Source organism: Lissotriton helveticus, chromosome 3_1 (genome assembly GCF_964261635.1).
Source record: "Lissotriton helveticus chromosome 3_1, aLisHel1.1, whole genome shotgun sequence".
Classification (NCBI taxonomy): domain Eukaryota; kingdom Metazoa; phylum Chordata; class Amphibia; order Caudata; family Salamandridae; genus Lissotriton; species Lissotriton helveticus.
This window is the reverse complement of record NC_136061.1, coordinates 1,061,406,846-1,061,431,526: the sequence shown is the minus strand read 5'-3', so window position 1 is coordinate 1,061,431,526 and position 24,681 is coordinate 1,061,406,846. Positions and strand designations below refer to the sequence as shown.

At 43.6% G+C, this 24,681-nt stretch overlaps 1 protein-coding gene across 1 annotated transcript in view; it reads left to right on the top strand.

The window, feature by feature from the left end:
• XIRP2 (xin actin binding repeat containing 2) overlaps positions 1-24,681 on the top strand; it is a 1,179,469-nt gene that overhangs the window by 299,163 nt on the left and 855,625 nt on the right. The window lies entirely within an intron of this gene.

Here is a 24,681-nt window from a genome sequence, read left to right as displayed (position 1 = left end):
ACTTCACATTAGAGCATATTTGTATGAGTGACTCAGTAGATGGAGCCAGGAGGTTGCTCAAACCTTCCCCCTCCCAAGCACCTCTCTCCTCACACAGTCCAATGCCTCTGCCATCCCTAGCTTCATTAGGGAAGGAGGCATATATTTTGTCTACCTTCTCAGTGGAGGCTTGCAATCGGATAGCTGACTTCTTCTCTGAGCCCTAGGCCAAGGGAGTGGGGTCACCTAGAGCAGAAATTTCCTTATAAATCTTAAACAGTTCTTTGGCCGCGTTCTCTGCAGCCCCAATTCTCTCTTGATAGTAGCAAGCCTTTGCTTTCCTAATGAGCCCATGGTAAGTGTGTAATCTAGCATGGTACTCTTTCCCCTCCTGTTCCGAGAAACCCTTTCTCCAGCTTCTCTCCAGCCGTTTACACTCTTTTTTACGAGGCGTAGTTCCTCATTGAACCAGGGAGCAGATTTTTGGAGCAGATTTTTGAGCCCTGCCCTTCATCTTTCTCCTTACCCAAGGAGCCATGCTGTCCAGAGCTTTTGTTATGCGCCTATTTAGGTTGATATTGGCGCTTTCGATGTCCATACCTCCCGGGGAGCCTCCCTCAATGAGGGCGCTGTTGAATTGCGCCCGGGAGAAGCCCACCCAGTTCCAGGTACTTATTATATCATCAGGACAGTGGCCTCTCGGTCTGTATACTGTTTGTTAATCAGTAGTGCAAACAGTATTACGAAAATCGTGCCAGTGAGTTTGATGTTTTTCGTTATCAGATATGTTCTCCGATTTCTGGCATTTAGCATAGTGCAAATATAGAGCGGTTTATTCAGTGGCCTAGGCCTTTAGATCCTGCCTTTGCTGCCCGCGGCCGCCGTATATAAGAGCGGGGTGGGGTGCTAGTGATATCAGCGGCCATGAACGGCTGCTGGGAAGAGCTGGGGTGCCAAGCACTGCCCCCAAAATTTGTGTCGCCTGGGGCGGACCACCCCCTCTGCCCCCACCTTGCTACGCTACTGGGTTTATTCCAAACATTTGCCATCCATTCTGTTTGTGGCAAGGAAAAAACATTGCATTAATTATGTACTTGTTTACAATTTATACACATGCATTCTCCTTTAGGGGTCTCCAACCTTTTCTGTAATGAGAGCTACTTATCAGTGAAAATCATTGTGAGCTACTGAAGGCCAAGTAACTTGCTCATTATTACCAGACACCCCCTCACTCAGCATTATTGACTTTAAACCACATGACCATAGTGCATTATTCTATGGTTTGAACAAAATACTGTGACTAGGGGTACTATGATTGGTCTGCCATGTGTGTCAGTGAGTGCTTAGGCTGTGGAGATGTATGAACATGTGTTTGAATGAATGGAATCTATGTGTATGGGTGACTGATACCTGTGTCATATGTACGTGTGGCACAGGAAATGCCTTTCGCCATATTTGGCACCTTTACATGTACAACACAAGCATACAGCCATTTTTTTTTTAAATAGGAGATGTTTAAAGAGCAGAAAAAGGTTCTGCAGAAATTTTCATGATAATAGGAAACATTTTTCTGCACTTCATGGAACATATTTTTTAATTTTAAAATTGCACCCATTTAACCCCTTCCATGCTGATGACGGCCCCAGCCGTCATGCATCACGGTGGGCGTGTGCTGATGACGGCTGGGGGCCGTCATGAACCCACCCACTCATTAAAACTGCCGCGCAGAATCGCGGCCGCGCCCAAGGGGTTCAAAAATATGACTACATTTATCCATTATAAATATGGCAGCATGTCTACCAGCCACTGGCAGCAAGATGCCTGCTGTGTGTAGATGTGACGCTTTGAAATAGGAGAAAATTCACCTGAAGAGTTAACTTTTGTTTCTGTGCATTACATAAAACTCATCATTTTAATTTTCTCTCATGTCAATTTGTCTTTACAGAAATCGGGAATATTACTCCCTGTGCCCTATAGACATGGTGCCATATTTAGAACGGGAAAACACAGTCATCTGTTTAAATGTGAGGAATTTAAAAAGAAGAAATGTGCTTCATAAAACTTCAGGACTTACAAGGTTTAATTTTCAAATATAGAAAAACATAAAGACAATGTGTCCTAGCAGCATTTTTCTTCTCTGAAAAATAGTCATTTTCTTTTAAATGGGAAAAATGTAAAGTTATAAATATGGCAATGTGTCTGCCAGCCACTAGAAGCAAGATTCCTGCTGTGTGTTAATGTAAAACTTTGAAAAGGGAGAACATTTAAATTAAGTGTTATCCAACATTAGGTTAGCTCTTCAGTTTAAATTTGTCTAATTTAAAAGCTTTCAGAAATTAAATTTTGTTTTCTTGCTTCAATATTGAGTTGAGAACAACTTTTATTTAAGAGTTAAATACCTCAGCGAATCAGTTCTGAACATATGACCCATGTGGTTCATAAATATGAAGCACTGCTCATTATCAGGCTCTGCTATCTGCAGGTTTAGAAAAATGTAAAATAAACATAGCCTTTCCTTAACTTTAAAATGAAAATGTAGGACTTATTTATTGCCGTTTTTAGTTAAAAAATGAATTCCTGGGTTGGAGCTACTCTAAAGGCTTCTTGCAAGCTACTGGTATCTCAGGATGGACTGGTTGGAGCTACCACTAATTTTAGGACATAAAAAATCGTTTGTGTCTGATATTTAAAAGAATGCACTATTTAAGCTTTTTCCAGACCTTTTGCTTGGAAGACAGACCTTTGCTAAGGAGAAGCACAAACATATATAATATTTTTTTTTAAACATATTTTTATTGGCATTTTGAAACTGTGTATATGGATACTTTACAAGTACATATATTATTACTAAGCTCGCTAACCCGTACAAATCTGAATTCAATATAATTAAGTAGTCAAGAAATGCACATTCATATTAGTGGTCAGCTATATAGGTTTCACACTTACATTCTGTACCATGTCACGTGTGCTTCAGGGAGTTGCTTCCTCTCATAGTCAAAAACAAGCTATCCTTTCTCACCATTCTATCAACGTATAACAATCGGTTATAAACATTGTGGTGTTGTCTCTCTTAATGTGTCCGCTGTAAATAACGTGGTTTCCTGCCTTCCCCCGTAGCCCGTTGAGGGGTGTCTAGTTCAGGATATTTTATATGTATTCAGATGTTTCTCATGTTGGGGGATACGGGTGGGTCAGGGACTCCCATGTTAAGGGGTGTTGTCTCCCAATTCCTCTGCTACCTCGTCTCCTCCCGCTGATTCGTCCATATTTCTGGTCTCCCAGTCCCTCACTACCTCTACAAAAACATTGATTGTTATTAATAAAGCACACTTTTTTGCTTATGAATGGTTGGTTTTATTATATTCAATAATGTAAGTTGTTGAAGTTTGTTGCCTACAATTAAAAGCATGACGCACTAAAAAATCCAGTTGAGCAGTAGAAAAAAAAATAATTGGTTTGATACTAAGTAACAGCATATACCCACAATTGTATCAGGCTTAATAACAGGGTCACTTGGCTGAATAGACTGAATTTGCAGAGTTATGTGCCTCCAAAGAAAATTGTCAAGAAAGGGGTCGGAAAATGAAGTTTGCATTGTAAGAGGGGGAACTATTACGGAATGTGCAATTAAATATTGTATATTAGATACTTTTTAGAAAGGGGTACAATTATACTTTAATATAGAAGAGAGCTATCAAGTATTGCACTAATTATTTTTAGTGTGGAAAAAGCAGATCCCATAAAATAAAAATAAAACACTTGTTAAAAAAAGAAAGCAAATTACTGCTGTTTGTTGTAATAATCACCACAATGCCGAACATTGGCAGAGTCAATAGGTCTGGGCCTTTTCAGGTGAAGGAGTTTTTGTGGTAATAGCTAAATATTATTTGATATGATTAAGACTTTCAGGCTGTTCCCTACGTTGCAATGATTGAGACCCAGGAACGAAGAAAGATGGCAGCAGGGAAGCATCAATAGATGCAGCTGATATCGAATGATCACGAGCCTCGTGTGAGTGCACTAATTAAGCAGCAGTGACCTCTCCTGGCTCCAGATTGCCTGCGCAAAGAGCTCAGACGGCAGTTTACAAAGGAAAGAAAAAGTGCTGGAGAAGACTCCAGGGCCGGACTGGGAACCGAAACCGGCCCTGGCACACTGCTTGGCCAGCCCCCCTAGGGGAGAGGAGGGGGTGCGGCCGAGCTGTTTGCAGGTTCCCCCAAACCTGTCCTCTACACAAAACTCTATTCTAGAAATGTTGGCAGAGAAATAGAACACAGGGTTGTGAATTGACCAATATGCTTACTGTGTGCTTTTACAAAAAAAAATCATTTACCGAACCACCAGTCGTCTTACAAAAAAATATTTTATACAAAAGTATGCATGATGAATAACCCCATAATGAATGCACTGAAAAGCTGACACTACACAAGTGCCTGCAGTGCACACCACTTTCGCTCATGCTGCCAGCTCCACAAGTCTATTCCTTGCTGCCAGACAGTGACTCTGAAAGTCAAACACCCCTCACATCGGACCGAGTCACATATTCCTCTCACTCGCTCACCTACGTATCCCACTACCTACCTATACCATATACTTGCTCACTCCCCTCAAACTCACTCATCCCACTCACACACCTAGCTATCACTCATCTATCCAGCCCACTCAGTAAGTCACTCACATTCTTCATTCACCCACTCACACAGAACACTTTGCAGCTCACTGGGTACCTGACTTATGCTAGATGTAGACCGTTGAATGCCAGTTTGTGATGACCCTCTTTGCTGCTATGAGTCTGTGCCACAAACGTTTTTGGGGAGCCTGGTTCTCCTAGATTTTAGGGGACACTTAGTTTTGTACCTCCTGAAATGTGCTCCCTTGCTGTCTCATGGCAGTCCCATCATTCTCATGAGTGCTCTGCAAAGGCAACAGTGGTCTAGACTCACTTCTTTATTCTACAGGTTACTTCCACCCGAGAGTGTTTCTTTACTGTCTTACTATGTTGGAGGTTTCATTAAATATATTGGTCACAATCCTAGTGCTGGCTATTACTCCACCTGCCTGGAGCTGGTGGCTGAAGTCAGCCTTTTGGTTGAGATTCTACACTAGCACAGAATATCTGATTTCCTGCTTCTAGAGGTTGGTACTTAGTATGTGGAGCGCAGACAACTGGAGGTCAGCAGCCTAAGCTTTAAGGTACAGTACCAAAAAGCTAGATCTGCAAGTGGCACTGTCTGGAAGACACTGCCTCAGGAGTAAATCTGTTCTTGCCTAAGGTCTAGTGTAGCCTCTGTAGAAGAGCTTCCTCAGTCCTATGCAGGCCCTTGGCGAGCAGACTCCAGCTCAAGTGGACATGGTTCATGACTCGCCCAACAAAGCAACCTTTTGCTGTCAGCCTCACAGACTGCCATCCTCCAGGATGCCTCTAAGGGCAATGCTATGGGCCACAGGCACATCGGCAGATGAAGAGACTCCGGTGGACTCCACATCAGTAGCAGGAGGAGTGGGTTACTGCTGTGGGCTTTCAGGGTTTAAGCATGTTACGGGTCTCCAACACTGTGAGCGGTCAGCCCCAATAGACATTACATAGTACATCCCAGGCAACCCCATCCTCCAAACACTCCAAAAGGGATTGGAGTTTCCCATTGTTGCCTTGGGGGCATCACGAGGCATGAGGCACAAGCACTCTTGAGGGTACCGTAGACCTTCTGCTGGCTGAAGATACTCCCAGGCTGACGAAGTGCCGAAGGGCAGACCCATTGTTGCCCTAGGAACAGCTTCAGGGGCCAGAAGGGTTCAAAGGACTGGGGGCTGGGGGTTGAGAAAGCAGGGTGGAGGGACAGATGAAATGAGCGGTAACTATTGTTGACACGAGAAAGACAGTAGTCTTCACCATCAGTCCATTGCAATGGAGGCACTTGTTCAGTGGATTAATTGATTCCCACAAATAAATAAGCCTTTATTGTTCAACATCTAAGGTACAGATGTCATGAATGGCAGTCCTGGCAAAAATTGTTATTGGATATTGGCTGACAACAACCAATGGCTGATCTTTTGCACTTTTTAGATCTCACCTAGGCAGCGTGCATGCGCGCTCTAGGAGAGGGCCTTTTGCAATCAGTCTTGTGCTTGTGGCAGCATCCACCTTGCGGGAGCGAGCAGCGGCGCGCTGTTTGTAATTAATGTGGCCGCGCCGCTGCTCACTCATGCAAGGTGGATGCCGCCATAAGTGCCGGTGCTTGAAAAGTTAAAGCTGTGGTCCTACCTCACCTCCCATGTGATGTAGCCTTGTACCTAATTTGTTGACATTTAGATTACTAAATGTTGTAACACCAGCTTCCACATGCGATCATCATGCATGATTAATGAATTAATTAATCTCCCCATGGTCACCTTGTTTACTAAAAGCGGGGTGCTAAGTAACATTCACATGCGTTATAAGAGACCACCCCGTTAAATCTGTTTTGTGTTCTATCTACTCGCCGGTTTTTGTTTCTAATATTCGGCCTCTTTCTGCTCTCCCATGTGCCCTCTTTGAGATCCTCCTCTCCTTCTGCATTCTGCCATCACCCTCCTATCCAATAGTCACCCACCATGTCCACCACCTCCACGTCCACCACCTCCAACAACACCACATCCACCACCAGCATCATGTCCGCCACCACCACGTCCGCCACCACCACGTCCGCCACCACCACGTCCTCCTCCACCACCACGTCCTCCTCCACCACCACGTCCTCCTCCACCACCACGTCCTCCTCCACCACCACGTCCTCCTCCACCACCACGTCCTCCTCCACCACCACGTCCTCCTCCACCACCACGTCCTCCTCCACCACCACGTCCTCCTCCACCACCACGTCCTCCTCCACCACCACGTCCTCCTCCACCATCACGTCCTCCTCCACCATCACGTCCTCCTCCACCATCACGTCCTCCTCCACCCACCACGTCCTCCTCCTCCACCCACCACGTCCTCCTCCTCCACCCACCACGTCCTCCTCCTCCACCCACCACGTCCTCCTCCTCCACCCACCACGTCCTCCTCCTCCACCCACCACGTCCTCCTCCACCCACCACGTCCTCCTCCACCCACCACATCCTCCTCCACCCACCACATCCTCCACCACCCACCACATCCTCCACCACCATGTCCACCACCACCACGTCCTCCTCCACCCACCACATCCTCCACCACCATGTCCACCACCACCACGTCCACCACACCACGTCCACTGCCACCACCACCACATCCACCTCCACCTCCAGCACCACCTCCAGCACCATCACTATCTCCACCACCACGTCCCCCACCACCACGTCCCCCACCACCACGTCCCCCACCACCACGTCCCCCACCACCACGTCCCCCACCACCACGTCCCCCACCACCACGTCCCCCACCACCACGTCCCCCACCACCACGTCCCCCACCACCACGTCCACCACCACCACGTCCACCACCACCACGTTCACCACCACGTTCACCACCACCACGTTCACCACCACCCGTGATGGGTAAAGTATCACTGGACGGCAGGGATAATAGGAGTGTCAACCCCGGCTGTACATGGGACATTTAAGGATGCATTGGGTGTGAGAAGATGGGAATAGGGGCTAGAAGTATTACACCAGACCCAAGATGCATTTTGAAGAGGCACAATGTCACAGGGGCTCCTGTAAAAGCACTCGCAGCATCTTTGCATACCTGCACGAGCCACTCACTCAAAACAAGCATTGGCATAGCTAATGGGTCTAGCCTTTGGGACCTTATAAGTGTTTAGCCATGCAACACTTGATGTTGTTGCACCAAGGATATTGTGCTGGATAATTTAACACGTATAAGGTCCCAAAGGAGAGACCTATTGGCTATGCCAGTGTTTGTTTTATTTTCTGCTGCACAACCTCTGAGAATACAGCTAAAGTTGCTTCTAGCTCAGACCTAAAAATGAGAAGCAAATCCAATGAAAACAAATGTATGTCTTCAACTAATGTTTGGATTCTGCTTAACTGGTAGTTGTGAAATGTAAAGGATAAACGTGTGTTTTCAACAGTATAACCCTTACTGGATGTTAGGCTTTGATTCCACGATATATTCAAAGTTTAATCACCACTCAAAATTAATTGTGGAAATGAATCAGTGAACATTGACTACTTGCTTTGTAGTTTGAGCAAGAACCTTTACAATAAAGGTAAACATAGGTTTCCTTAAATGGGGGGAGTTGGATGAAGAAGTTGTTTTTCTTAAACTAATGTTATGTCCACAATCCTAATGATTTTGTTTGATAGACTTGATGATATTTATCATTTGATCCATTATTTTTGGAACTTGTAAATGTAAGGTTCATACATCACCTGTCCGTAAGACAGTGAATCCAACAATGTGTTCAGGTTTAAATCGAATCCTTTATCCCTGATACATGGAATACACCACCGCCATGTGTATCAATTGGGGAATAACTAGGTGTAGCAGATGATACTCCTGGTGTGGCTATTGGCATAGCTAGCTGTAACTTTCTGGCCCATGAGACAGAAAAACAAACAGCTCGATTAGGGTTGTTTACTATCTTTTGCCCCTACTCTACACCTCCTGCAGCTGGTAAAAAGGTATGATGGGCTTGATATGGGACAACGCTTCCATACCTAGGAGCTCTCTGGTTATAAAAAAATGATGAGTGAGATCACTGCGGATGCCCTTGTATATTGGTGAAACTGAGTTTGTGCATACTGTCCGTATGTAGTCAACATCAGGGTGACTCACTCATTAGTGTTTGTACACCAACCAGCTTCTTGTTGGGCTATTGCTGCTCCTAAAGTCTGGAGATGTGCAGCATGCATAGTTCCAGATGCCTTAAATTACAGCAGTAAAAACATAGAAAAGGGTCATAGCTGATTGGCTGGTAACCCATCTTCCACTAAGCAAACATGCATGTTCTTGTGTGTGAGTAGGTTAATAACCCATGCTCTTTTGGAGACAATGGCCTTAAAATAGGACTCACATCTCTTTAACAGTAGTGTCCATCAATACTCTTTCACTAATGCCAGGTTCAGTGTTTAACTTACAGCTCAGCGTCCAAACTGACCTTGCATGGTCCATCACATGACAATTGACAGAGCCTGCTATCTCACAGCAATGGTGATAGGGAGTCAAATGGGGAGGAAGCAAGTTTGTGGACTGTTAATGCATTATGAAGTCATGTTTGTTAAAGAAGTTATCTTAAACTTTTTCCTAAATTGAAGCATCTTTGGGGTGGTCCTGATGCATAAGGGAATGCTGGCCTGCTGCCTTGGATTTTGTTTTTTACGCTTCTTACTCTGCACTTTGATGGTGTCCTTGTGTAGCTATACCAAGATTCACCAGAGATGGTGAGCTTGTGAGCAAGATAAGCGGGGGTACTCGTCCTGATGGCTTGTAAATGATGCCACTGGTTTTGAAGATGGCCCGGTACAAATAAAAGGTGCCACTGGCGTTTCATTAGAATTGGTGAGATGTGATCATATTTTTTCAAATCCAAGAAGAGAAATGCTGCAGCAAGTACGATGCTCTTAAGATGTGACAGCGTGGAGATCGGAGGCTAGGAATTGGTATGTTATCAACATCCTGATGCAGGAATGAGAGCTTGAACAGCAGTTCTCAAGTCACTTTCTGGAAGAAATTTTCACTTTCTTTAGAAGAGAGAGCTGGTACCTAGCTGTTTTTGTTTTTAAAAAAGCCACATAGATGGAGCGAAACAACTAGTGGAACTCACACCCTATTTGGGTGGAGAAGAAAGCCCTCACACACCGACCTAGTCAGTGTCATGCTTCATCATTGGGCCCCACCAAAGAGGCCGAGTGCCTCTTTGGTGTGCTGCGACGCCAGAAGACTGCGGAGCTGGTTGTGTGAAATGGGCGTGTTGTGAGGTTAACTAAAAGTAAAAGTGTCTAAAGGGTATCTACAAAAAGGTTTAATGAATGATCCCTAGGACACGGATAAAAGATTTATGTGTCTGAATTTAGTGCCAAAGGTAATGGATGGTTAATTCAGAATTAAGTCAGTCAACATGTTTCAGCCTTACGGGTGGTTTCAATTTACCTAGGCATTCGTCAGGACAGAAATAAACCCCGGCGGTATGGACTCTCTAATCGTCCACCCTGACCTGGGGGCGTGAAAGTGAAAAACTAATAAAAAGTGATAAAGTGCATAAAAAGGGGGAAGAGCGCAATGCTCATTCCAAAAATACTCCTAGTTATTGAGTGTATCTGCACCTGCGGAACAAAAAAACAAACAAACACAAGACATACAAACAATTACTTGTAACGCTGTGTCATCACGTTTTTTTGACCATGGTGCTCCATAGTAGTGGCATAGAATGTGTTTCCCAAGTAAACGCTAGAATTAACACCATCCACACACCCTATAGGGATGATACCTCTAGCTCTGGGAAGTGAGGTGAAAAGGGTGTTTATATTAAAAGCCAAATGAAGGGTTAAAACACGATATGGGTGCTTCAAGGGATCAATGGACCAAAGGTCTGTGACCCCCAATGAAAGGTTGCATAAATACCAACATATCTCACTTTAAAATATGGCGCTAATTGCTCCATGGGTCTCAGGAGGGGGGTAGGAGCGTCCCTGGCACATCCTAAAAGTAAAATGGAAAGGCTAGAAATGCACAGAATCGGAGTTAGACATAGCTCGAAAAAGTAGTTTTTGTCCGGTCATCCTGGTAAAGTTACTCACGCCCTCAGCACTCGCTGCCCACTTGAACACCTGGTATTCCCTTAAACCCGACCCCGACGATGGAGAGCGGGGCCGGTAAATGAGTTTAAATGCTTGTTTCTTCACCTCGGCGCTCTTCCGGGTGGGCGTGGCCTTGCGGGAGCGAGGCCTGGGTGCGCGCCACTCCGGTGAGTGGGGCGTGGTACATCTCCACAACGAGGCTTGGATTCTATAGCCTATGGGAGAGCTGGCTTCTAAACCAGTAAACAAAAGCAAAGCAGCAAAACGAAGCCTGTGTTCAGAGATCGTTACAGATGTAAAGATCTAACAGCATGTGTGTTTAAAGTTATTTCGATACAGATGGTGAAAAAGGTGGAGTAATTTTACTCGAGTGAATCCACGCTGCTGCAATTCTTAAATATATGTCATTTATGCTAGGAAGAATTACAGAATCCATCAAAGTTACTTCTATTGGAAAGTAAAATTCAAAAGACAATGTAATGTCGCATATTTTACAAATATTAAAGATGCCTGGGTCACTAGGTATAGGAGAGAGCTGGGGGAGGGGGGGGGAGAGAAGTATAGGTAGGGACTATCAGCCCAGAACCGTATTCCACGGAATATCATCATTGAGCCCAATGATGTTGGTCCCCAAGCGGTACACCCAGCGCTGCTCCTTTTCAAAAAGCCTGCTGGCGACATTTGTGGTGCCAGTGATTATCTCAATTATTGTCCATTTCATATCATTGGTGGTATGATTGGACTCCAAAAAATGCCTGCTTAGTTTTGTAGTTGCTTTTTTACACCTTATGTTACTCCGGTGTTCACCAATACGCTGTTTCACTTTGCGTGTAGTCATGTCAACATAACGTAAGGAACAGGGACATGTGATTAGATACACTGCATTGGTGGAATTACAATTGGTATGCGCAGTCTGTGTCCAGGTTTTTCCTTGTTCCAACGAGAGTGTTTTCGAGGCTTCCGTTAGGTGGCAGACGCTGCAGTCTGAACATGGGTAGTGCCCTATGATCGGAGGCAGACCCCACGTCGTCGTGACTGAAGGGATTTTTGGGTTTATTTTCTCTTTAGGGCGAGTGTGAACTAAAGCTTCTTTTAAGCTACGACCTTTTTTGAAGGAAAAAAGAGGTTTTTCCCAATCCTTCTTTACTGAGGTTATAATGCTCCAATGCTTATTTATTGTTTTCTTCATGTGGTTGGAGAGACCATTGAATGTAGTTACACAGGTGAGTGGTACACCCTCTTGATTGATGGTTTTTTCTTCCAGCAGGGCTTCTCTCGGCTGGTTTCTTGCTCTCTTATAGCCTTTACTGAGGGTTGATGATGGATATCCCCTCTCTCTCAGTTTGTCAGTTAGGCCTGAGGCTTGTTCCTTGAAGTCAGTTATTGTACTACAGTTCCGTCTCAACCTCAGGTACTGTCCATAAGGGAGGTTCTCCTTTAGGGGGCGGGGATGAAAGCTGTTGAAGTCCAGTAGATTGTTCTTAGCTGATGGCTTGTGGTGAGTTTTTGTGGTTAGGCATATGCCCGTCACCGAAATTACTACATCAAGAAAGATGATGTCTGTTTTGCTTGTGGTGTTAGTGAACCTCAGATTGTGGTCAAGGGTGTTAATCCACAGCAAAAAGGACTTAAGTTCATCGTCACTGCCTGTCCATAAAAGCAGAATGTCGTTGATGTAGCGCTTCCATAGAAGCATGGAAGATCTGAATTCCGCGGTTTGTGGCAGGATGTATTGTGCTTCAAAATCAGCCACATAGAGCCCAGCCACACTCGGGGCAAAAGTACTGCCCATGGAAGTCCCCGAGCATTGGAGAAACAACTTGTTCTTAAAGGAGAAGAAATTCTCCTTGAGTGCTATCGTTGCACATTCGATAATGAACTCCTTAGGTGTTTGATATTCCCATTCAATTGAGTCGAGTGCCTTCGCCAGGACTTCGATGGTATCGTCCTGGGGGATGCTTGTGTATAAACTTTCAACATCCAAAGTCACCAGAGTGACTGAGTTTGCTTCGAATGTGATGTCTGCGAGGAGACATAGTAGACTCTTCGTGTCTTTTAGATAAGAAGGGGTTGGTAAAGAAGGATTGGGAAAAACCAATTTTTTCCTTCAAAAAAGGTCAAAGTTTAAAAGACGCTTTAGTTCACACTCGCCCTAAAGAGAAAATAAACCCAAAAATCCCTTCAGTCACGACGACGTGGGGTCTGCCTCCGATCATAGGGCACTACCCATGTTCAGACTGCAGCGTCTGCCACCTAACGGAAGCCTCAAACACTCTCGTTGGAACAAGGAAAAACCTGGACACAGACTGCGCATACCAATTGTAATTCCACCAATGCAGTGTATCTAATCACATGTCCCTGTTCCTTACGCTATGTTGGCATGACTACACGCAAAGTGAAACAGCGTATTGGTGAACACCGGAGTAACATAAGGTGTAAAAAAGCAACTACAAAACTAAGCAGGCATTTTTTGGAGTCCAATCATACCACCAATGATATGAAATGGACAATAATTGAGATAATCACTGGCACCACAAATGTCGCCAGCAGGCTTTTTGAAAAGGAGCAGCGCTGGGTGTACCGCTTGGGGACCAACATCATTGGGCTCAATGATGATATTCCGTGGAATACGGTTCTGGGCTGATAGTCCCTACCTATTTGCCACCTATACTTCTCTCCTCCCCCCCCCCCCCCCCAGCTCTCTCCTACACCTAGTGACCCAGGCATCTTTAATAATTGTAAAATATGCAACATTACATTGTCTTTTGAATTTTACTTTCCAATAGAAGTAACTTCGATGGATTCTGTAATTCTTCCTAGCATAAATGACATATATTTAAGAATTGTAGCAGCGTGGATTCACTCGAGTAAAATTACTCGACCTTTTTCACCATCTGTATCGAAATAACTTTAAACACACATGCTGTTAGATCTTTACATCTGTAACGATCTCTGAACACAGGCTTCGTTTTGCTGCTTTGCTTTTGTTTACTGGTTTAGAAGCCAGCTCTCCCATAGGCTATAGAATCCAAGCCTCGTTGTGGAGATGTACCACGCCCCACTCACCGGAGTGGCGCGCTCCCAGGCCTCGCTCCCGCGAGGCCACGCCCACCCGGAAGAGCGCCGAGGTGAAGAAACAAGCATTTAAACTCATTTACCGGCCCCGCTCTCCATCGTCGGGGTCCGGTTTGAGGGAATACCAGGTGTTCAAGTGGGCAGCGAGTGCTGAGGGCGTGAGTAACTTTACCAGGATGACCGGACAAAAACTACTTTTTCGAGCTAAGTCTAACTCCGATTCTGTGCATTTCTAGCCTTTCCATTTTACTTTTAGGATGTGCCAGGGATGCTCCTACCCCCCTCCTGAGACCCATGGAGCAATTAGCGCCATATTTTAAAGTGAGATATGTTAGTATTTATGCAACCTTTATTGGGGGTCACAGACCTTTGGTCCATTGATCCCTTGAAGCACCCATATCGTGTTTTAACCCTTCATTTGGCTTTTAATATAAACACCCTTTTCACCTCACTTCCCAGAGCGAGAGGTATCATCCCTATAGGGTGTGTGGATGGTGTTAATTCTAGCGTTTACTTGGGAAACACATTCTATGCCACTACTATGGAGCACCATGGTCAAAAAAATGTGATGACACAGCGTTACAACTAATTGTTTGTATGTCTTATGTGTTTTTGTTTTTTTGCTCCGCAGGTGCAGATACACTCCATAACTAGGAGTATTTTTGGAATGAGCATTGCGCTCTTCCACCTTTTTATGCACTTTATCACTTTTTATTAGTTTTTCACTTTCACGCCCCCAGGTCAGGGTGGACGATTAGAGAGTCCATACTGCCGGGGTTTATTTCTGTCCTGACGAATGCCTAGGTAAATTGAAACCACCCGTAAGGCTGAAACATGTTGACTGACTTAATTCTGAATTAACCATCCATTACCTTTGGCACTAAATTCAGACACATAAACCTTTTATCCGTGTCCTAGGGATCATTCGTTAAACCTTTTTGTAGATACCCTTTAGACACTTTTACTTTTAGTTAACCTCACAACACGCCCATTTCACACAACCAGCTCCGCAGTCTTCTGGCGTCGCAGCACACCAAAGAGGCACTAGGCCTCTTTGGTGGGGCCCAATAATGAAGCATGACACTGACTAGGTCGGTGTGTGAGGGCTTTCTTCTCCACCCAAATAGGGTGTGAGTTCCACTAGTTGTTTCGCTCCATCTATGTGGCTTTTTTGATACTTCAACCTCTCTTCTTTTGTTTATTTGCATAAAACCGGGGATCAAGAGAGTGTTCTTTATTTTCCCTGTCTCTCCCATTATTACTTTTGTTTTTGTTTTTAGCCAATACATTCCTTGAGGGTGAGGTTGGTGTCAAGGTTGAATCCAAGTGACTTGGCATTCACTAAAGGTTGGGGTTCAATGGCATCAAGGTTAACACCAGTGAAGCAGATTTGTACAGTTTCTGGTTTGATGTTCTTGGCAAATAACAGGATTGTTGTCTTGATTGGGTTGAGCTTCAGGTAGATGCTGGACATCCGGATTTGGGTGATCCACAGACAGTGTGTGATGCATTGGATGTTTGAAGCGGAGGATACTTTTAAGTAGATTGGTGTATCATGAGCTTACTTATCCTGTTATCTGTGAGTACAGCACAAAGAAGCTCCACGTAGAGGTGCAAGATGTCGGGGCACATTATGGAAGCCTGTGGTACTCTGCAGGTGATGGGTATCGCTTGCGACCTGGAGGTGCAAATGTGAACAATCTTGTCAGTTGGAAAAATAGGCGGAGAACAATTGAAGGCCATTTAGTGTGAATTTCATTCGAGATTCGAGGGTGTACATGTAAGTTGAAAGGTCTGTGTCAAGGGCAACTAAGCGATCCAGCAATATCAGCACTCCTGTTCATCCAGGGTCAAATGGGCATTTCCTATGATGTGTTAGGTAGCAGTCTCCATGCAGCAGCAGTCTGATCTGAAGATCGGCGGGTAGCTGTGCAAAAAATGTTTGACATTGTTAAATGTTAGAGAGAGTCGAAGCAATAGAGGTCTTCTTTATTGGGTGAATGGTAGGTAAGCTAAAAACAAATCTACAGGGTGGTTTGCTGGGCATTCTGTGTGTGTTTTGACTCTGGTGTATTGGTATGTATGGCATGAAGATGATTACCCATAACAAATATTGCCCATATTATATTGTGGTATTTGTTCAGGGTATCCATGAAAAAAATGGGAAAATTATGTGAGAAACTTTAGTATTGTATGAGTATCCATTACATTATGGTGCCCTCCGCTGACACATTTGTCTTGGCCTTTTGGTGGTAATGTGGGGCAAAAATGCTGTATCTGCGTGTGGTGGCTCACCCTTGGTATTTCTGTCTCTGATGTAATGGTGATAATAGTTGGCATTTATACCCACTGCCTACCTTTGGTATAACACTGACTCGGCCTTAATCCTTGTTTTTATCAGATGTGATTGTAATTTCAATGTTCGTTTAGCCATCAGGCACTTGTGATTTTATTTACAGCGCATTTTAAATTCCCAGGCACTTAATTTTACGTGCAGCTCGTTCCAGTCGTTGGGATTGCTCTCCCCTGAGTCTGCACTTGGCCTTCTCGCACGCACCCCATCCATCAGAGGTTTTCCATTAGTGTGGAGTGAGCCGGCGAGAGTGGAGTGAGCCGGTGAGAGTGGGTGGAGTAACTTCCCAGTTAGTTTAGGTCACGAGAGGTAGCACTCCTATGCTCATTATTTAAACTGCATGGCAGCGCGGATGCACAGAAGGTGTGCTAAATGCAAACCCGTCTTCGCCGGTCGGCAGCTAGACATCACCAGGAGCCAGGACCCCAGCCTCTTTGTCCACAAGTACTCCTAATACATTAAGATATGTATATTTTTGGGATGAAATTATTAGTTTTTCTATAACCGGGAACTCTGCGGTCAGGTGTTGTAAAGTGCCCTCTTTGGAGGACCCCTTTTCCTGCTCCTATGCAATTACCAGATCCTTTATCAGGGTCTGGAGGTAGGTTTAACTGCAGCTCCCTGCAAGATAGTCTATTCCAGTTTCCGAGACACCAATAATCTTAGTCTCTAATCTGCCCCCGGTACTCACTCTAGAATGGTAGTGCTTCCTCTGTAATGTTAGATCCCTGCCGAAACACGCAATTGCAATATGGGATCTGTTGTTTTTGGAAACTCCTGTTCTGGGCTTCGTTACAGCGACCTGGCTCAAACCCGCCTCCACACCCAGCACTATTGAATCTTATGGGTTGATGAAGACTGTAGGATGGGTGGCGGTATTGCAATAATTTTACAAAGCCTCATTAAAAGTATCTATGATTGAATCCCATACTAAGGACAAAATAGAGAATTCTCACCACAGGAATGCTGGAAAGGTGCATTAGTGTACCATCCCCCAGGAGCTTTGCAAGACTTTACCCTGAAACTATTGGACTTAATTGCATTCAATGTGATCTCAATTTTTTTTATCCTATTAGGGGAATTCAATATACACAGAAAACTGTTCCAATGGGGAAGTGGCACAGTTCTTGTCTGATCTGGCCTCTTTAGGTCCTACGCAGTCTGATGGCCACACGTTGATTTAATTCTAACAAATTCTCCTAAGCAATTGTCTATGGCTCCTCGCCAGGTAGTGTGGTCAGACCGCGCCATAATTGATTTCCAGGTATCTAGAACCCTGATGAATTCTTCTAAGAATACTACCCCACAAAACGTTAGGAGACAATGGTACAGATTTACGCTGGAGGCTTTTAAGGAAAGATTCTGTGTTCCTTTGAGAGAGGAGCAAGGGGATATTAATTTAAGCCTGGAGCACCACCTCGGGGCTTTAAAATATGCTATTAATTGTATTGCCCCTTTAAAAAAGTATAAACGTACTCCGAAACAGGTGAGGCCATGGTAGTCCCCAGAGATAGGTAAAGAAAAATCAGCATATAATTGGTTGGAGAGAATCAGAATCGAACAGGTCTACTAGTACTTTTTGACCTGTCCTCCGCATTTGACACGGTAAACCATCAAAAATTACTAACCAGGCTTCATGACAGGATGGGAATGTCGGAAAATGTGCTGAAATGATTTGAATCCTTCCTTCAGAATAGTAAATGTAAATGTGTGGGACTTGTAAAGCGCACAGCTGCCCGTAAGCGTCCCGGCGCTGAAGACCGCTGGGGAACCTGTCCTTGCTTTCCCTGTGAGATGGTCCCTTCTGGGTATCTCCAAGGTGAAACCAGGCATCCCCGTGGGGGGCCGTTGTAGAGATGAGGCAAGCTTAATGCCCAGAGTTGCCGAGTGTGATCCCTCGTTAGAGTAGGCACCGAGGCGAGAATTGTCGAGTCGGCTGACGCTGGTCCACGACCCTGCCGCGTCGGGAATTGAACCCTGGTCCCGGGCCGTTCTCTGCTTCCGGTTCTGTCGCCTCTAACCAGTGAGCCACACCACTCCACTAAAGGACGCAAAGCTTCATGGTTAACCAGGCACTTTCTCCATCATGCCCTAATTCGATTGGTGTTCCGCTAGGATCTACATTATCTCCATCACTGTTCAACTTGTATGTCGAACCTCTTACAGAAATTCTCAGTCGCAAACACATTCTATCACATGTATGCGGATGACACGCATATATACATTAGGATTGCGCCTCTGGAAGACATTAAACTAATGAATGAGGCCTTACAAATGTCATTACAATGGTTATCTAGCAATCATCTGAAGTTAAACGCACAAAAAATGTAATTCCTTTTAATTTCACCACCAAAGAACCACACTGAAGTGAAGGAATGGACGAAACTGATCACATCTCTAAACTGTACCCCTACTCTAGTGGACTCAGCGAAATCACTTGGAATCGCACCTGATGAGAATCTAGACATGAAAGCCCACATCAAATCAATGGCAAAAAGAGCCCGCTTTCATCTGAACTACATTAGAAAAGTGAAACCATTCATATCTCTGGCGGATCTCAAACTGGCAGTCCAATTCTTAGTTATGTCCAGGATTGAATATGGCTGTACAACGTTAGCAGGCCTACCAAAAATTTCCACAGCACCACTACAAGCATGTCTCAATGCAGCTGTAAGAATCCTCACCGGATCAAGGAAATTCGACCACATCTCTCCACACTTGAAAGCGTTAAACTGGCTATCGTACAAAGCCAGAATCCAACTTAAACTGGCATATATTAGCCACAAAGTGATCCACTACTAAACACCAAGATACCTGACCGAGAAAATTGAGTTATCAGGAGGAAGCAGACCAGTCAGGAGTGCCAAGGAGCTGCTGCTGAGACCACCCATCTTCAGGAAGAAGAAAACTTATGATAGAACTTTCTCAGGAGCAGCCCCCAGAATATGGAACTCGCTCCCTCCAATCATTAGGAAAATTCCAAGCACAGTAACATTTAAGAGGGAAGTTAAGATCTTCCTGATGATTAAGTTCCTTCCATAGACAAGACCGCTCATCACTAGCACTATGACATAGATGGTTCCTAAACAGGATAACTATGCTGTAAAAAGTAAGTCTCCAGTTATACGTGGAATAACCTCTGTCAGCACTATACTAATCCTGACTTGTTGAACTCACGAAAAAAAGACATTTTCAGACCTATCATGTACTGGAAGCCCCAGCACGTCTTGATATCAAATGTATCCTAAAGCTACCTCATGTCACTATATTTTCTTATGTTAATGCTCTATGGCTATTGAATGTACCTACCTCATATAACTGTGCTTGGTAATGCTACACAAGATGTAATACTATACTACCTCATGTAATTGTGAAGCGCTCTGATACCAAAGGGTCAAGTTCGCTCTATACAAAACACTTTAAATAAAAATAAATAAATACTACAAAAAGATATGTGCAAAATTCTTAAATCCTTTACCAATCCCACTGTAGCTAATGAAACCACCCTTCCCTCTAGAGGATTATGCGATGATATCGCTAACCACTTGGAAGATAAAAGTAAATTCTATCTTCGCCATATTTCCTGGAACCATTAATAGCACTATTGTATCCCCCTCTCTCCCTTCTATAATAATTAACAAGGCGCTCTTCTTAAACAGCTGTACCCCTCTACAAGTACACACAGTGGAGGAAATGATAAATCTGCAAAGTCTGGGTCACCCACTGATATCTTCAATGGTTTATGAGCTTCCTGACTGAAAGCATGCAGATCATTAATTTAGGTTCCTTCCGGGTCTTGCGTGATGTACCTTTCTAAGGGAGTACCCTAGGCTCCGGTTTAAACCCCACATTGTTTAATATATATGTGCCCCCCCCTTGCAAAGATTGTGAGGGAATTTAGTTTTATCTCTATTTCCTTTGCGGACGACACCCAGCCGCTTTTATCTTAAATAAGAGTTCCTCAACCACAAAATCTCGTTTTTCAGAGGACATTAAAGCTATTTCCACATTGATGATGAACAATTACCTCCAGCAGCTAAATGCTGGAAAGTCTGAGATTGTAATTCAGGAATGCCAAGACACTCTGGTCCACAGATTGGTGGCCAACGGACTTGGGCACTGCTCCCATCCCTAAGACGATGGTTAAAAATGTAGGTGTGTGCTTAGATCAGACACTGTCTATGCAGGATCAAGTTGGGGCTACCTCTAAGACCTGTTTTCATCTGTTGCCTTTGTTGCACAGTGTTCTCCTTCCTTCCTATAGCTGTACGTAAAACCTTAGTTCAGGCACTGGTTATTAGTCGCCTGAACTATTGCAATGCGCTTTTAGCCACTGTCAACGAACCATTGATGAATAGATTACAGGTCCTTCAGAATACGGCGGCTTGGCTGGTCACTAATATGCCTCCTTGAACAGCTCGCCCCCCCTCTTATAACAACCCCATGGTTGCCCGTCCGCCAGAGAATTCTATTCAAACTCTGCTGCATTGTCCATAAAGCCTTAATGGCATAGGACCTAGTTACTTAGCTCAGAAAATTGTCCCCTGTCAGAGTTTTACGCTCTGGAATGAAAGATCTCCTTACTATTCCACATTTAAGGAAATCCCGATCAGGAGGCGAAGCCTTTTCTTATATGGCCCCTCGTCTATGGATTCAATTACCCCATACACTTTGAAGCTGTGATCAACTGCGCTTCAGGAAACACCTGAACTCTTTGTGGTTTAACTCTCTGTAGCCCTGGCATCGTACTGCCTCAGGACGGAGATACTCCTTCTGGGGTGATTCATGCACTTTGAGCTACTAAATTAAATGCTGGTAATTCCTGGCTTACTGTAGGCATCCATGAAATGATGCCCACCCCTGGAGTGATCCTACCCCTAGTATAATAGTGGCAAGTACTCGCCTATTGTGGTCATTCATGGATTAAGGAGGCACACTAGATTTTCTATGGGCTCCTTAATTATAACTGTAATTATTTGCCTATTTTGAAAACCCAACATTTTGAATGGTGATACATGGGGAAGCAAGTGTCGTAGTAGTCCATGAGAGTACTTATTAAAAATGATATATTTTGTGCACCAAATGTGTTTACTAAAAATGAAAAACAGTATTTGGGCATCTTTGTATAAAAGAAATCAAAAGCATTTGTTTGGGAAATATGTTTGACTAACAAATATTTACATAGATATATAATAAGAATTGTTTGATTGATAATCACTACTACTGTTTGGAACCCCAGTTTACAGTTTTAATGAAATCCATTTTCTATTTGAACCTGTAAGATCACTTTACCTTGAGCAATAGCACAGCTGTACAAACATATAAAATCTGTCCAGATGTGTTGTGCCCTCTGAGATTTGCAATGTTTTCTGAACACCAGGCGAATGCATTTTGTGCATAAAATGTTTGTACTTGCTCTTTCTCTAGTGTGCATCTTGTTTAGATTTTACTAAGCATCCTATTAAAGTTAGCCAGGATGTTCTTCTCAAACTCTGATGTGCATACAGTAATGCAGCCTCTGCTTATTTTGACAGTTTGAAAATATGGCTTTTGTCAACACTGTGAAGCTCTTCTTCTTTCCTAATTGCTGAGCTAAATACTATATCACTCATATAAATAGCTTAGGGCTGCAAGTATGGAGACTATGGGCTACAAACTTTTATGATATATAACCTCTGGTGTCCAATATTGTGAGAAAGTGGTTTATTAATTGGAGTGAATTGGTGTCCACTACAAGTATTAAAGTCACCATCTTTCTAGGTCCAGTGATATGTTTTAGTAATTTAAACCTAAACTCAACCCCGTTGGCTATGGCACAGACATGCTTAAATTGGAGAAAATATGTAAAGCAATTAGAAGTACCCAAAGAGTTAAAATGTCAAACATGCAACACAATCCCACTACAATTTATAACAGTAGAGAAACATTTGATAAGCAGAATGGCACCTAAATGTTTCTAAGACCAAATCTCAAAAGGGACTTTGTGACTTTTCAGAGGAAAAACTCGTCTCCATGTGGGACAAACCTAAAATGCAATCTGACGCAATGGAATTGCCAGTTTGTGCTCAGTCCCCCTGAAGCTCTGGTGCAGGCTTTTTGAAAAATATCTCAAGGTTCTTTTGGTGCCCAGTTCCTCGCAGCTCCACTGAGGCTCTCTGGGTGTGAGGCGAAGGCCCGCCCAGTTGCCACTGTTCAGCTGGGCTACTTCACAGGACTGTGCTTCTCAGCTTTTTTGTTTGCCTTGAGCCACCCAGGGGCAAGCCTTATGATACTTGAAGATATTTCTGTCCTTCGATTTCGAGTGGAATGGGGTCCTTCACACAGGTTACAGATGCCAAGTGATACAGGTTCAGTCCACCTGGTATCCTTCCATAAGTCTAGCAATGTTCCAAGGAGGGTCCACCTTTGTAGGTTTCTCCAACCTGTGGGTGGGAGACTCTCTAAAACATTCCTAGTTTCTCTCTGGTCAAAAGACTTCCTATGTGTTTTAGTGCAAACCGATGCAAAATGCTATGTGTCATATTTTCAAGATCTTGAAAGTCTGTCGGCCATGCTAAACTTGTTGCCTGAGGATTAGTGTGGGAAGTGTGCTATGGTAACCTAGTTTCCTCACACGTCTAACACTAAAATCCGGTTTGAAGCAGGCACTGTACCTGTAACAAACCCAGAGACAGAAGTCGTATTCTATTGAGCTCAGAGGAGTGTTCTCTGCCCATTGCGCGCTACAGGGAAGAATTTCACAGCCCATTCAATGCTGAGAACTGGCTGGCAATAGATGAAGAGGTAATGCAACTTAACCTCCTGAAAGCTGAATTAGGTAAATGGTAACTTTCTAAAAGTTACTTTCCCTTAATATTTATTCAAGATCTGATGTCACGATTGACTTGGATTTTTTAATAGTTAAGAAAAATAGTGGTTTAATTCTGTTTTTAGCTGTTCCCTATCCACAGTCACCAGTATTAATATTTTAATCTGTACTCCGGTTTTCTACATAGTATAGCTAAGCCTGCTACATTGTAAATGGCTTTTTGGCCCTTTTCACTGTAGGGGCATCTTAACATTAATTTTCTATACGTTCCACTTTTGAATACGGTGCACCCTACTTTCTGGAACACAAAACCTACCTAGGAATGACTTACCAATATTATAAAAGGAGGCTTTACTTTAAAAAAAAGTAACTTTAACAGGTCACGCTGCAGGGTTAAACTGCAGCAGTCGGGCTTCAATGGTGGGTGGCACAATAAGTCCTGCAGTTGACTGGTGACATTTAACTTTCCATGCCATGGGTGCAGTTTCTATACCATATACCATGGACTTATAGTAGAGGTAAATAGGTTAATAAGGAATTAGCCAATTTCAACAGTGCCCCAGTGTGCAGAGGCTAAAAACCAGCAATAACATTTGGCAAAAAATGTAGGAGCCACACAAAAAGGAGCGTTTACTCATAAATGTTAGTATTAAAGTCATAAACCTTTTATTGAGTCTAATATTTTTTAGGACCTGGAATAACTACTGGCAGAAGAAAAGCTTTCTCTAAAAATTGCATGATTACTGCACCATGTGATATTAAATTGACTCCCAAGTAGACCATGTTGCACAATATGTTAATAATATTAACGGAAAAGGGTCTTTAGAAGAAGTAAGTCTGATTGAAGAATCTTTTGTTTTGAATGACTATCTGTTTTTTACCGCTTAATTTTTTCAGATATTTTAAGCTGTTTGGGCCTAGTGACAAATGCTGTATTGGTGACACCAAAGCAAGAGCTTCTAAGACTACAGTTTACAAATCATCTTATTCCTCCATCCATCTAAAATAATTATCTTGTTTCTGTGTGGTAAGGTTTCCCATTTCAAAGTTTCACATATATCACAAGTGAGTCGTTTTTTGGTATTGTACGCCTCCAAAAATGAGGACAAGAGAGGAAACATTAAGGGCATTATTACTTAAAATGAGATGATATCCTGGTGTAAAAAATTGGATTGTTGTTTGACTGGGGTGTAAGCCATCATCAAGCAGCAACCACAATCCCTGCCAGGGTAAGGCACAAGCAAACCCAAAATTGACCTGTGCTCAGCACACTGGTAGCTTGGCAATGAGCAGTCGGCTTTAACTTAGATGCAATGTGTAAAGTATTTTTGCATAACTTTAAACAGTAAAAACAGAACGCAAACAAAATCCCAAACAATGCTGGTAAATAATACAAGGCCCAGTTTTATAAATAAAACCAGACCAAAAAGGCAATATTCCGATTAGTAGAACCTGAGATATTGAATTTGAAAGTTTTTTGTAAAAAATAGGGGCAAAAGGCATAAAGTACCAACTGTGGATAACTAGTCTCACAGGACCGGGACAAAGTCGCAAGTTCAGGCTGACTGCCGCTGGTTACAGGGACCCAGTTAGAGACCTGCTAAATACAATACCTTCAGTCCTGGTTTGCAGATCGTTGCATAGACACGTGGCAAAGATACTTCATGCAGCCGAGACGATGTGTCGGTTCTGAGATGCAACACAGCTGCAATGCGAGGGCCTGTGTCGTAGTCTAAGATCCCATCAA